The 10,695-nt window shown below is 46.3% G+C and overlaps 1 pseudogene; it reads left to right on the plus strand.

Annotated features, from left to right (window-relative positions):
• Nucleotides 1-8,000: 8,000 nt before the first annotated feature.
• Nucleotides 8,001-8,119, plus strand: LOC126482727 (5S ribosomal RNA; annotated as a pseudogene).
• The last annotated feature ends 2,576 nt before the right edge of the window (nucleotides 8,120-10,695 follow it).

The following is a 10,695-nucleotide window of genomic DNA, read 5'->3' on the forward strand; positions in this document are numbered from 1 at the left end:
TCGTCCCTCCATTCACGCCTGTCGCGACACCACTGGAGGCGGGCTGCACGATGTTGGGGCGTGAGCGGAAGACGGCCAAACGGTGTGCGGGACCGTAGCCCAGCTTCATGGAGACGGTTGCGAATGGTCCCTGCCGATACCCCAGGAGCAACAGTGTCCCTAATTTGCTGGGAAGTGGCGGTGCGGTACCCTACGGCACTGCGTAGGATCCTACGGTCTTGGCGTGCATCCGTGCGTCGCTGCGGTCCGGTCCCATGTCGACGGGCACGTGCACCTTCCGCCGACCACTGGCGACAACATCGATGTACTGTGGAGACCTCACGCCCCACGTGTTGAGCAATTCGGCGGTACGTCCACCCGGCCTCCCGCATGCCCACTATACGCCCTCGCTCAAAGTCCGTCAACTGCACATACGGTTCACGTCCACGCTGTCGCGGCATGCTACCAGTGTTAAAGACTGCGATGGAGCTCCGTATGCCACGGCAAACTGGCTGACACTGACGGCGGCGGTGCACAAATGCTGCGCAGCTAGCGCCATTCGACGGCCAACACCGCGGTTCCTGGTGTGTCCGCTGTGCCGTGCGTGTGATCATTGCTTGTACAGCCTTCTCGCAGTGTCCGGAGCAAGTATGGTGGGTCTGACACACCGGTGTCAATGTGTTCTATTTTCCATTTCCAGGAGTGTATATTCGATACCTCACCCAGAAACGCACCCTCTCGAAACCTGGACAGCAAGCTACACCGCGATGCAGAGCGCCTCTCTTGCAGAGTCTGACACTTGAGTTTGCTAAACATCTCCGTAACGCTATCCCGCTTACCAAATAACCCTGTGACGAAACGCGCCGCTCTTCTTTGGATCTTCTCTATCTCCTCTGTCAACCCGACCTGGTACGGATCCCACACTGATGAGCAATACTCAAGTATAGGTCGAACGAGTGTTTTGTAAGCCACTTCCTTTGTTGATGGACTACATTTTCAAAGGACTCTTCGAATGAATCTCAACCTGGCACCCGACTTACCAACAATTAATTTTATATGATCATTCCACTTCAAATCGTTCCGCACGCATACTCCCAGATATTTTACAGAAGTAACTGCTACCAGTGTTTGTTCCGCTATCATATAATCGTACAATAAAGGATCCTTCTTTCTATGTGTTCGCAATACATTACATTTGTCTATGTTAAGTGCCTATCCGCTGCAGATCTTCCTCCATTTCGCTGAAATTTTCTAATGCTGCAACTTCTCTGTATACTACAGCATCATCCGCGAAAAGCCGCATGGAACTTCCGACACTATCTACTAGGTCATTTATATATATTGTGAAAAGCAATGGTCCCATAACACTCCCCTGTGGCACGCCAGAGGTTACTTTAACGTCTGTAGACGTCTCTACATTGAGAACAACATGCTGTGTTCTGTTTGCTAAAAACTCTTCAATCCAGCCACACAGCTGGTCTGATATTCCGTAGGCTCTTACTTTATCAGGCGACAGTGCGGAACTGTATCGAACGCCTTACGGAAGTCAAGGAAAATGGCATCTACCTGGGAGCCGTCACTGAATTTCTCACCGGTCGCCTTCTCGAGGACAGTCTGCCTCCGTGCGCCAGGAACCTCGCTCAATTGGGTCACTCGGCAGCGAGATTTGCAGTGGGCTACAACAACTTTATGCTGCGGCGCGGCTTCGCGCTGAAGGAAAGTACGCACGAATTCTCTGGGAGGCTTATTCGGGTAATCTAAGCATTCCGACATTTGTTCCGCACGAAAAGCTCTTCAGTGAACAGCCGCGACCCAGTCGCAGTCCCGGTCCGCGAAAGTCGCGAGCTGGCCCAGCGGTGCACAGCCGGCGTGCAATCGCAAACTGCCACCAGCACCTCGATACCTGCCCTTCCGTGACCATTCTTGTATTCAGCTTGAAAGACACACCTTGAGTCACTTGAGCAGCCTGTGCACTGCAAAGAAGGAGATAGATAAGAATGAGGAGGAGGGGGAGGAGGAAGAGGAGAAGGAGACACCTGGAACAAAAGAGGCTTCTCGCTAAGAACGAGGATGGGTTTAGAAAAACCTCGTTGGTGTGACACACAGCTCACTTTATTCGACCAAAACAACTTGTAAATAGTATAAACAGGTGAAGAAGTGGACTGCATCGTCATACATTCAGTACTCTTCGCATTAAGGAGTCATGACCATGGTACGATCATACAGAGTATCTAAAACTTCCTGGCAGATTAAAACTGTGTGCCCGACCAGGAAGTTTCATATCAGCGCACACTCCGCTGCAGAGTGAAAATCTCATTCTGGAAACATCCCCCAGGCTGTGGCTAAGCCATGTCTCCGCAACATCCTTTCTTTCAGGAGTGCTAGTTCTGCAAAGTTCGCAGGAGAGCTTCTGTAAGGTTTGGAAGGTGGGAGACGAGGTACTGGCAGAAGTAAAGCTGTGAGTACCGGGCGTGAGTCGTGCTTAGGTAGCTCAGATGGTAGAGCACTTGCCCGCGAAAGGCAAAGGTCCCGAGTTCGAGTCTCGGTCGGGCACACAGTTTTAATCTGCCAGGAAGTTTCATAAAAGCGCACACTCCGCTGCAGAGTGAAAATCTCATTCTGGATACAGAGTATCTTCTCACGTACGCGATTTGTGCGAAGAATTTTTGATAAATAGTACACAGTACCTTGCAGTGGACACCAGATGTTCAAGACAAACTGAAATAACATCAGATGTGACCCAAAGAAACATAATAAGAAAACTAATCTTTTCAGTGTACATGAAAGGTTAATCGTAGAGGACCAGCGCGTAACGAAACAGGAACTCCTTTAGGATTACTACTACAGGAAAAAAGTGGAAGAAATCTTATACGTTTCTAATGGATTTACGCGAGATCAAAAAATGGTTCAAATGGCTCTGAGCACTATGGGACTTAACATCTATGGTCATCAGTCCCCTAGAACTTAGAACTACGTAAAACTAACTAACCTAAGGACAGCACACAACACCCAACCACCACGAGGCAGAGAAAATCCCTGACCCCGCCGTACGCGAGATCTCGTGTACATATAATTCGGAATAAGTAAAACCATAAAAGTATAGCTGCTCCCAGAATTAACTAAATGTTACTAACATTCACAACACATGTAAGCTCTGGGATTGGAATAGCATATCATGACGAATATAAACAAATATCATGCAAGATGCAACTATCAGATTCAAAGTTTTCAACCGATCTAATACTCCACCAATGAAAGCGCGCTTACTTTTTCTGATTGGTTGCAGACTATTGACCTAATGACGGACACTGTGCAAAGTACATAATGTGTGCGCAGACTATGTTGACTTTCGGCGCAGTGGCTGCTGGGATCAGCCGTAAAATCATTTCCCACTTACGAGTGCTCCAATTAGCCACCGCGCCGAATGTCAACTTAGTATGTGCGGACTTCACTTCGCTAACACATTGCAATAAACAACACAAACTTCGGCATATAAATTGGATAAACATGCCATATACAGGAGTAACATCCACAAATAATGTATTCAACTTCCATATCTAGCAACAGATGAAGAAATGAAAACTAAAAAAACAAGTTTTATATCACTGCAGGCAAATACCTAGAATGCGTAAATGCTACAGGAAGGAAAGTAGTGTTGAAAGACAAAGTATGTGGAGAAATGTAATACTGCTTATGAAAAATTTCATAATAAAAGACATTTATTTTGGTTTACATTTTTGATCTTATGATGTTTAAAAATGTTTGAGGTTTCAGTTACATGAATAAATACTAACAATGAGGAGTCGTAAATAAGAATCAATACGAACTAAATGTTTATTACAAAATTATTTCAGGCATTTGCCTACAAGACAATAGTTTCCATCTTTTATACACTACTGGCTATTAAAATTGCTACACCAAGAAGAAATGCAGATGATAAACGGGTATTCATTGGACAAATATATTATACTGCAACTGACATGTGATAACATTTTCACGCGATTTGGGTGCATAAATCCTGAGAAATAAGTACCCAGAACAACCACCTCTGGCCGTAATAACGGCCTTGATACACCTGGGCAGTGGGTCAAACAGAGCTTGGATGGCGTGTACAGGTACAGCTGCCCATGCCCCTTCAACACGATACCACCGTTCATCATGAGTAGTGACTGGCGTATTGTGACGAGCCAGTTGCTCGGCCACCATTGACCAGACGTTTTCAATTGGTGAGAGATCTGGAGAATGTGCTGGCCAGGGCAGCAGCCGAACATTTTCTGTATCCAGAAAGGCCCGTACAGGACCTGCAACGTGCGGTCGTACATTATCCTGCTGAAGTGTAGGGTTTCGCAGGGATCGAATGAAGGGTAGAGCCACGGGTCGTAACACATCTGAAATGTAACGTCCACTGTTCAAAGTGCCGTCAATGCGAACAAGAGGTGACCGAGACGTGTCATCAATACCATCACCCCGGGTGATACAGCAGTATGGTGATGACAAATACTCGCTTCCAATGTGCGTTCACCGCGATGCCGCCAAACACGGATGCGACCATCATGACGCTGTAAACAGAACCTGGATTCATCCGCAAAAAAATAACGTTTTGCCATTCGTGCACCCAGGTTCGTCGTTGAGTACACCATCGCAGGTGCTCCTGTCTGTGATGCAGCGTAAAGGGTAACCGCAGCCGTGGTCTCCGAGCTCATAGTCCATGCTGCTGCAAACGTCGTCGAACTGTTCGTGCAGATGGTTTTTGTCTTGCAAACGTCCCCATTTGTTGATTCAGGGATCGAGACGTGGCTGCACGATCCGTTACAGCCATTTGGATAAGATGCCTGCCATTTCGACTGCTAGTGATACGAGGCCGTTGGGATCCAGCACGGCGTTCCGTATTACCCTGCTGAACCCACCGATTCCATATTCTGTTAACAGTCCCTGGATCTCGGCCAACGCGAGCAGCAATGTCACGATACGATAAACCGCAATCGCGATAGGCTACAATCCGACCTTTATCAAAGTCGGAAACGTGATGGTACGGATTTCTCGTACTTAGACGAGGCATCACAACAACGTTTCACCGGACAACGCCCGTGAACTGCTGTTTGTGTATGAGAAATCGGTTGGAAACTTTTCTCATGTCAGCACATTGTAGGTTTCGCCACCGGCGCCACCTTGTGTGAATGCTCTGAAAAGCTAATCATTTGCATATCACAGCATCTTCTTCCTGTCGGTTAAATTTCGCGTCTGTAGCATGTCATCTTCGTGGTATAGCAATTTTAATGGCCAGTAGTATATATAGTCAAACGAACAATCACTCAGCTGATTTCATCGGCGTGTCGTCGTTTAGCGCCGGCGGCCCACAAATCAATCGTGCAATTTTCATTAACAATCGTGGTTGTAATGGCCCTCTTGCACATGACATCTTGTCCAGTAAGTGGTGCAGGAATGTGCTATATTTACAGTGTCTTCTTCGGTCCAAGTGTCAAAAGTCGGGGATGTAGACCGAACTCGTGAAGATTATCGACGTGACAGAGCTTGCCAATCATTCATTACTTCAGTTCGGATTTTGTAGTTTCATATCATACAACTGCGTGAAGCACTTCATACAGGATGTCTCAGGAGGAATGGCCAGTATTCAGGAACCATCATTCGAAGCAAGGCCCCTGAAATGTGTGTCTTGACAGCTGTGAGGACTTGTTCAGTAAAAGAGAAGTGTTTCACATTAGCAGTGATGGAAAAGTGTTCGTAGCTCTTCAGAGCCCATGTCTACAGGACAATTTTTTCTTGTTTTCGTCTGTACAACCACCTCTCAAAATACAGAAAGCAAAGAACTTACAATAGATTTGTTTCGCAGTATCGAAGATGAAGAAGTGCTCATAGCTCCCAATGTATGCGTTTTAGAACCCATGTTTACTGGACTTTTTCCTTCGAATGATCCTTCCTGTCATATTCATGAATATTGACCATTCCTTCTGTGACACCCTTTATATTATAGTCCGCAAGGTGGATTAGAAATCGTTCACTTGTTAAACACGTAGCTTCACAGGCCCAACATTATAGTGTTCCGATTATCTTGTTGTGAATATTTAGTCTGTGAGAGATACTGTGGATGCGCCAGGGCGCTAAAGAAAAATCATTCAATTAAGAGTCATTTATTGGCGAGAGTTCAACAGTCGCTCTGAGTCAACTTACTGCATTTAGCCTCGTTACAGTACAGTCTTCTGTCTGCTTTTAGCTCTTGTCAAAGTTCTGAGTCAGTTGTTTGTTGTTCACATGCCTCTCGCATAGTCTGTTGAAAGAGCTGTCAGTTTGTTTGTACTTTGGGGCTCCGATTCTGGCATTCGGTTACAACACTGTTGCGTAGCTGACAGACGCAGCCCACTTAGCGGCGTCTCAGTTGGTTTCTAACGGACTTTTATTCTTGCACTTACTGTTATGCTGTGCAACAGTACCATCTTTTAACTTATAGCGCACTCCGCACAGTGACAACCATACAAGCAGCAAACAGCCTAGTGCAGTGCCCACACACAGTAATTTCAAGCTAACTTTGTAATAGGAGGGCCCATCATGTGAAAGTACTATAACACGTTTTTATTTTTAATTAGCAGTCCACAGTACACGTGGAAACAGTTTACACAGACAATACCATCCACTGCGACCAGGCGACTCCGCTGACTGCGCTTCGTGTTTTCGACTATGTTTTCCTAAGTGGTAGTCCACGATGTGGAACCCTGTAATGTATTTATTTTTTAGCCTCATCATCTGCGGTATGTTCCAAAACCGTACACGTGTCACTGAGACGAGGGTCTGAAAACGGCGGACACGACTTCTCTCATACAACATTATACAGAGTACAATATTCGAACTCCTAAGTGACACTGCTGTTTTGTACTATTACATTCATAGCAAAGTTTTATACCACTTATTAATAAATGTGTAAGTAAACAACATAACAAAATTGAAAATAACAATTTCATAAACCACAACTAAAGAATATATATAGGAACAAAATTACATAATCGGAACTAATGAAACTCTCTCCTAAAATCGAAAATATAAAGAAAAGAACAGAAAAAATAGTACTATGTTAGTACTGTATCTTCGCAAGCGCCAGTAGTAGATTCTTTGCTGGCGTTGTCATATATATATAGATGAAACAATGAAGGAAACGAAAATTCCAAGAATGGGATTAAAATTCAGGATGAAAGGATACCAGTGATAAGATTCGCTGACGACAGTGCTACACTCAGTGAAAGTGAAGAAGAATTTCACGATTTGTTGAATGGTGTGAACAGTCTAATAAGTACAGAATGGATTGAGAGTAAATCCAAAAAAAGACGAAAGTAAAGCGAAGTAGCAGAAATGAGAACAGCGAGAAACTTAACATCAGGATTGGTGATCACGAAGTAGACGAAGTTAAGGAATTCTGCTATCTAGGCAGTAAAATAACCATAGGCGGACGGAGCAAAGAGAACAGAAAAGCAGACTATCACTGACGAAAATGGCATTCCTGGGCAAGAGAAGTCTATTAGTATCAAAAATAAGCCTTAATTTGGGGAAGAAGTTTCTGAGAATGTACGTTCAGAGCACAGCATTGTATACTAGTGACACATAACCGTGGGTAAACCGGAACAGAAGAAATGGTTCAAATGGCTCTGAGGTCATCAGTCCCCTAGAACTTAGAACTACTTAAACCTAACTAACCTAAGGAGATCAAACATATCCATGCCAGAGGCAGGATTCGAACCTGCGACCGTAGCGGTCGCGCGGTTTCAGGCTGAAGCGCCTAGAACCGCTCGGCCACTCAGGCCGGCGGAACAGAAGAGAATCGATGCATTTGAAATGTGGTGCTACAGACGAATGTCGAAAATTAGGTGGACTGATGACGTAAGGAATGAGGAGGATCTCCGGAGAACTGGCGAGGAAAGGAGTATGCTGAAAATACTGAAGAGAAGAAGGGACAGAAAGATAGGACATCCGTTAAGACATCAGGGAATATTTTCCAGGGTACTAGAGGGAGCTGTGCCAACGGCCTTGCCGCAGTGCAAACACCGGTTCCCGTCAGATCACCGACGTTAAGCGCTGTCGGGCTGGGCTAGCACTCTGGTGGATGACCGTCCACGTCTGCCGAGCGCTGTTGGCAAGCGTGGTGCACTCAGCCTTCGTGAGGCAAACTGAGGAGCTACTTGATTAGGGAGTAGCGGCTCCGGTCTCGGAAACTGAGATACGGCCGGGAGAGCGGTGTGCTCACCACATGCCCCCCCCCACCCCACCCCCCACTTATCCGCGTCCAGTGACGCCTGTGTGTGAGGATGACACGGTGGCCGGTCGGTGCTTTTGGGCCTTCATGGTCTCTTCGGGAAGAGAGAGGGAGCTGTAGAGTGTAAAAACTGTAGACGCAGACAGAGATTCGAATACATCCAGCAAATAATTGAGTGTGGTGTCACTGCCAGACACCACACTTGCTAGGTGGTAGCCTTTAAATCGGCCGCGGTCCGTTAGTATACGTCGGACCCGCGTGTCACCACTATCAGTGATTGGAGACCGAGCGCTGCCACACGGCAGGTCTAGAGACACTTACTAGCACTCGCCCCCGTTGTACAGCCGACTTTGCTAGCGATGCTACACTGACAAATTACGCTCTCATTTGTCGAGACGACAGTTTAGCATAGCCTTCAGCTACGTCATTTGCTACGACCTAGTGAGGCGCCATATTCAGTTCCTATAATTACTTCAAGAATTTATTCTGAACAGATAATATTGTGAATCACGCACAGTCAAGAGTGACGTCCATCATTAATGGGTTAAAGTTAAGTATCAAACTAATTACGTCCGCTTTCTGAATTCTCATTCCTTGTCATGTTCCAGACCTCACGTCAGTATAGTTCTTCGCTTCTCACGCTAGCCTGCTTGAGCTAAAACGCGTGCAGTTCGGCCTCCATTCGTATCACGGTGTTGGCTCTTCTGCTAACACGAAATTGAGGATGTAGGTGGCAAGTGCTACTGTGAGATGAAAAGTTTGGCACAGGAGAGGAACTTGTGGCAGGCCGTATCAAACCAGTCAGTAATGACCGCGCCGGTATAAATGTGGAGAACTTTGAGCTCGTACTTAGGCACTATTCGCGTTTGGAATGAGGACGGTGAGTGTCGTAGGGGCCAAGTTTTACTCTCCCATACTGCGCGACGGTCTGCGGTGCGCAGATGTAGCGGCTGTGAAGAGGGCCTAAAGCAGGTGAGTGTTGGGACAGTAGGGTCACGGCGACGTGCCGGCCAGTCAGTCAGGCGGGCTGGCAGCTGGGCTCCCCCCTGAGCCGGCACACTCGTGTCGGGGCCGGCCGCCGCCGCCGCCCACGGCTGCCGCGCCGCCTCCCGGCTGGAGGTCAATGCCGGGCTGTCTGCCTGCCTGCCTGCCTGCGTAGGCCGGACCGGGCGCGCGCCAGCACGCCGCACGTCGACCTGCTCGGTCGCACAGCGCGCCTCTCGCGTCCCACAGTGCAGCGGTGCCACCCGGCGGTCCACCTTCCTACAATCCATACTGGCACTGTTCTCTTTCTACATTTCCCTATAGAGGGTGAGGCACGTAAAACTATTTGACGGAATATTAGGCGGAATACACAAGGGAGTAAAAAAAAAAGTAGTAATAAACGTTGTTCAACTCTAAGAGGGACATCCATTAACAAACGCTCGACCCCCCTGCACCACCCCCGGAGGCGTGATGGGGCGGGGGTGACTTTGAAATCTTAAATAGGAACCCCAACTATTTATTGCAGATTTGGATTCTGCGTGAGAAAATATGTAACTTTTGTATGAAACATTTCTTTCGTTTCATGATAGATGGCGCTATAATCGGCGCACATGAATATGGGCTGCCGGCCGGAGTGGCCAAGCGGTTAAAGGCGCTACAGTCTGGAACCGCGCGACTGCTACGGTCGCAGGTTCGAATCCTGCCGCGGGCATGGATGTGTGTGATGTCCTTAGGTTAGTTAGGTTTAAGTATTTCTAAGTTCTAGGGGACTCATGACCTCAGATGTTAAGTCCCATAGTGCTCAGAGCCATTTGAAAGCTTGTGCTAAGGTCGGATCAGGGTAGATACAGAAAATAAAGTCGATAGTTACCAATCGCAAGGTGGAATGTGTATAATATCTTTGAGTAGGAAGATCTTTGATGGTTAAGAGAGCCGGGTGTGCGCAGTAAAAAACAGAGTAGTTGCAGCTAGGTGACTGGAGGAAGCAGACGTGTGTTGACAGCTTTAAGGTAGGATTTGCGCTGCACAGTTTACTCTGAGCAAACTTTAGCACGTTAATGAGAGAAGCTACATAATGATTTCATAATGGTTTTTGTTAGATAACGTTCAGAGTTAGGATTTGTAAGTCCAATGTTTCGCACGGTAAGCGTTTTGTAAAATTTTTCGTAAGAGTGATTCGTGCTACAAAAATGTTGGAATTGGTAGTTTTTGTGTATGACTTCAAATTTTAACTATATATATATATATATATATATATATATATATATATATATATATATATATAGAATCAACATTGTGTTTAAATCTGGCAACCTGAATCATAATCCACATCCTACCAATGAAAGAACGTAAAGAAAATGAGGCAATATATATGTGCAGTTCATGGTTTGAAATCGATTTTGGTATAACTAAAGTTATCAGAGCAAAGTTATTTCAAATAACTAATTTCATGCCGTTGCCCAACTCTCATTATT

The sequence above is a fragment of the Schistocerca serialis genome, chromosome 5 (genome assembly GCF_023864345.2).
Source record: "Schistocerca serialis cubense isolate TAMUIC-IGC-003099 chromosome 5, iqSchSeri2.2, whole genome shotgun sequence".
Classification (NCBI taxonomy): domain Eukaryota; kingdom Metazoa; phylum Arthropoda; class Insecta; order Orthoptera; family Acrididae; genus Schistocerca; species Schistocerca serialis.